This window comes from Fukomys damarensis, unplaced genomic scaffold, assembly GCF_012274545.1.
Source record: "Fukomys damarensis isolate Sample0158 unplaced genomic scaffold, DMR_v1.0_HiC HiC_scaffold_14, whole genome shotgun sequence".
In the NCBI taxonomy this organism is placed as follows: Eukaryota; Metazoa; Chordata; class Mammalia; order Rodentia; family Bathyergidae; genus Fukomys; species Fukomys damarensis.
Genome location: NW_022900926.1, coordinates 79,131,529 through 79,137,331, shown reverse-complemented (window position 1 = coordinate 79,137,331; position 5,803 = coordinate 79,131,529).

Below are 5,803 nucleotides of genomic sequence, written 5' to 3'. Positions count from 1 at the left end.
TGCAAGTTATAAACGTGATTAGATTTTTACATGAATTTGAAATAATTGTCATAATTGATATCCCTGCTTTGTTTCCTTATTCCAGTCTGATTCTCATTAATATTATATTTTATAACTTACTGATCTTCTTCAATAAGATCAAGTATTGGCTGCTTTCCTATAATCATCACTATTTTGTAAAACTTTTAAATGTAGCTCTACTTAATTTGCTTCTTTAGAAAAATACTTTTTTCAGAAAAGGAAAAAGGGAACTTCTGGCAGCATAGAAGTAAAGTGTGCAATTTTCTAGCCATTCAGCTGCCACCTGCCCTGCCACCAGAGATTCAGTCCAATTATATTCACTGATCTGAGCCAGCCAAGGAAAGCGACATGATGTATGTGAAAGGGGAGGTTCTTTGAAGAGTTAAAGCAATCTTTGCTTAAAAGCTGGTTCTGTTTTTGCCCCGATGCTTGCATTAACTGCTTGTTCCTGCACATGATGCACAGTTTCCACAGAAGCAAGTGACAGAGTGTAAACTGATGGTACTGACATTAATCATGAGGAAGTCTAATTTTTCGAGTCTTCAGTTACACTAAGTGACAGAGTGCTTTTTACTTTTCTCTTCCAGAATTCTAATGTGCTGCATGATATTTAGACTTCCCACTGTCTTCTAAGTCTCCCTTTGTCATATTGATGAATGACTGTGTCATCGTCAGGGTGCCATGGCTTGGACCGTGAGGGTATCTGGTTTATTTTTTTGCCTTGTAGAAGAAGGCTTGAAAATTTCTTACCTGACGAGGTGAGATGGGTGACCTTATGGAAGGAGGCAGTGATTCTCCACTTCTGAGTGAGGCTCTAAGGCTTCTGCAGGAGTCAGCTCATTTGATGTTGATTCAGATAGTGCATGATCTTTGTGGCTTTCAACTATTTTTTCTCTCAGATTATTTCCGTTTGTATAAATATAATATTGGGTAAGTGATATTACATGCATTTAGATTGAAGGAGTATTTGTAAGATAATGAGTTACAGTTTGGGGACAATGTTATACTTTAATTGAAGCTCTCTTTCATTCAGGATCTAATAAAATTTGATACATAAAAATGTCTTTTAAGCTGCGTAGACCTTATAATAGGTCTTTGCAGTGAGGCTATAAAATAGATGGCTAAGATCATACTACAGTTTTTTTATGATTTTTTCTTGAGATGAATGGTAGTGTCATTGTTTTATAAAATAAATTAAATTTGCAGCTTCTGAATATGAAAACTTCTTTCTTTTTAGAAAATATTTCACTTACTGGGTGCAAGTAAGTGTCCCATAATTGTTTTAAAATATTTATTGGTACATTTAAGGTACACAATATAATGACATTTATCATTGGAAATTTGCACCTTTACATAATCCATCTTGGTTCTTATTTTCCCCCATTCCCCTGCCCTCCACTCCTCCCTGTCTACAAAAATTTGTTTCCATTTTTTCATTTGCTTCTTTCCTTTCCCCTCCCCTCCCACTTCCTCTTCCCCTTTGCACCTTTTCTTCCTATTTCACATTATCTGTTATACCTTTTAATCCTTATTCACACTTTCAGTTTTTCACACTAGAGAAAATATTTAATATTTACACATACGTGTCTTATTTATTTCAGTTAAGAGTATCGCTTCAATGTGCATCCATTCAGCTATAAATGTCTCTAGTTTCTCATTCTTTACCATAATCTTTAAGCTTAAGATGAAATTGATCAAAAGTCAGCAATCCTTATAGGTAGTGTAGTAGTCATTTTTGTGAAGCAGATTAACATTTATCATCCCACTTTGTGTCAAAGCAGCTAACGTCTATTTATTTAACAAAACAATACACTTTCATTCACTTTAGTCTTTATGTTATATGTTACATCCCTAAACCTGTTCCTCTTACATGACTACTATTTTTGCATCCTTTTAATTAACTACATCTCTCCATTTTCTGTCTCCCCACTTCCCCTTCTGTGATAACCACTTCTCTCTCTCTCTCTGTATATATCATTGTAATTTACGTGTATATCATTTTCTAACTTTGCGATAGCTCTTTTAAAAATTTTCATGTAAGTGAAATGGTCCAATATTTTTATGTCAGTGTCTGGCTTATTTCTCTTCATCTGATGTCCTCAAGGGTTTGCATAAGAATATTATGGCTATGGGAATCAGTGTAGAAATTCCTCAAAAACTAACAGTAGAAACTTCATTTGACCCAGCTCTTCCCTTTATATGTCTCTTCCCAAAAGATTTAAATACATCATATTATAGTTATGCATGCACACCTGTGTTTACGGCAGTGCGATTCATAATAGCTAAATTGTGGAAGCAGCCTATATGTCCATCAACAGATGCGTGGAGAAGCAAACGTGGTGTTTACACACAAGGGAGTAACTACTTTGCCGTAGAGAAAGATAGAGTCATTCATAGGAAATGGAAGCACCTTGATACCATAATGCTAAGTGAAATAAATCAGATATGAGAAACTCAAATTGTGTATAAAGAGAAAAATAAAATAAAAATAATAGGAAGTAGGGAGATAGATCTTTCTCACACGAGAAGGGGATCAAGAGTTAGAGGAAGGGGGAAGGGAGGAGGAGCAAAAGGGATGGGAAAAGGAACTAAGATGTGCTGTGTACGTATACCACCTCCATACAAGGAATGTAAGTATGAACGCATACATTTTAAAAAGACCATTATAATACGAAAGTCAAGAGAAATAGTAAATAATGTGAGACAGTGTATTAGAGCTCTAAAATTGTCTTAACTTAATGGCTATGGCACAACACCCCTTTGTTAGTGAGCAGTTCTGTCGGTTAGGTGTCCAACACAGCATGGCCTCAGAAAGCTAAAGTCAAAATATTGCCTACAGTGAGTTCTTATCTGGAGAACCGGAGGAGGGGGAGTGAAGGAGTCTTTCCCAGACTCACTCATCGTGTTAGAATTTGGTTCCTTAAGGTTGTAGATCTGAGGCCCCCATTTCACAGCTCCTAACAGCAGCAGGTGACTCAAAACTTCTCCAGGCTGGCACATCCCTGCCATGTGGCTTCCTCCGTCTTCAAACCAGCAAAGGAGTTCTAAATTCTCCTTTGCATCTTTGTATCCTTTTAGTTAACTACATCTCTCCATTTTCTCTTTCCCCACTTCCCCTTCTGTGATAACCACTTCTCTCTCTGTATATATCATTCTCTATCTCTCTGTATATATCATTGTATGTATCTTCCCTACAAGTTAATATGTGGAAGCCCTAATCTCCAACCTACTGATATTTGGAGATGAGATCTTTGGAGAATAATTAGATTTAGATAGGCTTTCACAATGGGATTCGTGTCTTTATAAGAAAAGATTCTACAGAAATTTCTCTCTATAGATACTATGTGAGGACATAACAAGACATCTAGATTCATGACTAAATGACCATGTTATTATGTTAAAGGAATCAAGATAATCTCCCCATGTTAAAGTCAATGAATTGCAGCTCTTTTGCATCTGCAAAAAAAATTATGGCAGTACTTGTTTTACAGTTTGATTTTAAAAGTGGGAGAAGTTGTGTATACATGAGTGGTTGTTCTAAACTTCTGCCTGCCACAGATGACAAACCCATTGACCATTCATAATCTTTTTTCTTCTATGGCACACATAATCTAGAAGTTGGAAAACCTTTAACCCGGTTTTCTAGCCTCACTTCTGGGTAAAATGATTTCTTAATCCAATTTTAACTAACAAACCATTAGGAGGAATTCGATTGGATGCTACGAAGAAATTTTTGTTTTCCTGAAGAAAGAAACAAATGTCCCAAGAGATTTTCTTCCTCTGTTCTTCCTATATGGAATGCAGGTATGGGACTTGGAGCTCATAAACTGGCTATCTAATGGTCAACATGATAAATACATTTATCAAAACCTTTGGTACCAGCAAGTACATTTGTCTCATTGTGAAATTGGTGATATTATTGTTTGATAAAACAATGCTTAGGTGAATGGGAAAGAATCAAAAGTCCTTCTGGGCATTGCTGAGTTGCTGTTCTAATCTTAAATCATTATATTTCCAGACTTCTTATTAATTTTGAGAGATAATTAAATGTTTTAGTGACAAAGTTACTAATTTTTGTACTCAGTATATTCCTATTGGATATAATGCAAAATGATGAATTACTATTTTGGGTAGTTAGTAAGTATAAGCCATGAGTCTAAATGTTTTATGTATTATTACTGTAAACTCACAAACATTCTGTCAGAAATGATTTAGTGTTACTTTTGTCAGGGCTCCTCTGTTACAGAGAGAGCAAGGACAAGGGCTGGGATATCAAAACAAAGCTCTCTTACTCCAAATGCCTGTGTTTATTTCACCAAACCACACTGCACCTCTTGAAGGCTGAATCTTGTACCTAAGGACACTTTCTTAATGTTTCCTCATGTTAATTTGGCATTTTATATAATTATAGATTCATAAAAATATTATAAGTATTTAGAAACCTTCTGCTATAGATTGAATTGTGTCCTCTCCCCTACAAATTCATATGTTGAAGCCCTAATCTCCAATGTACTGATATTTGGAGATGAGATCTTTGGGGAATAGTTAGATTTAGAGAGGCATTCACAATGGGATTAGTGCCTTTATAAGAAAATATTCTACAGAAATTTCTCTATAGATACTATGTGAGGGCACAGCAAGAAGGTGGCCACCTAGAAATGGGAAGATAGCCCTTGTAATCTGACCATACTTTCCCTTGATCTCAGACTTCTGCCTTCCAAAGCTGTAAGAACATAAATTTTTGTTGTTATAGTTACTCTAAATTATGCTTTCACCCAACCTGAGCTTACTAAAACACCTTATAAAAATGTAAAACATGATGTAGCAGCACTAAAATATTAATTTTGAAATAGAATTCAGCAGCAGAATTCTTTTACTTACAGATACTATGATCTCAACTATAACAGTGTGCGGTAGCCACACACTTAAGATATAGCAACATCTAGAAATGCTGTGTAACTCAGGATTTGTAAAGATACAAGAAAACAAGGAGAGTTTTTAAAGCCATAGTAGGGAAGAAGAACCAAATATTTGGTATGCAATATATTATAAAATTCCTTAAAGTCCTCTCACACACTATCAGTTCACCTTTAACATGTACAGATGACACTCTTTTGAGTGTTCTGAGGAATCATCAGTTAACCAACCTGTGTTTTCCATATGTTGTTGCAGCTCGGCTCACTGTTTATGTTCGTGATATCACCGCTGTACCATACGTACTTGCCCCAGGATAGCCATTTTGTCATAAAAAACTAAAATTGTTGTTAAAGCTATATTCTATTAAGTAGCTTTATTTTCAATTCAGTCCTATATATTTTTTTTTAATTTTATTGAGTTTATTGGTACATCTTAGGGATACAGTACAGTTACATTCATTGTTGGGATCATGTACCTTTACATGGCAAGTCTTGATTCTCCTTTTTTCCCCTTACCTCTGCCCTCCCTTCACCCCCTCCTCCCCTCCCCATCTACAAACACTTTATTTTCATCTTTTCATTCTCTCACATTTTTTTCTTTTCCCTTTTTGTTCTTCCCCTACGCATCACACCTTCCCTACACCTGTAGCTCCTTTCTTCAAATTTCTAAATGTCAGTAATCTTATTAGAATCTTATGCATTGTTGCAGAATATTCACACCAGGGAAACTATTTGGTATTTACACATGTGTGACTTATTTATTTCACTTAGGAGTATATCTTCAATATGTATCCATTTTCCTATGAATGAATCTATTCTCTCGCTCTTTATGGCTGAGTAATATTCCATTTTATAGAAAAACCACA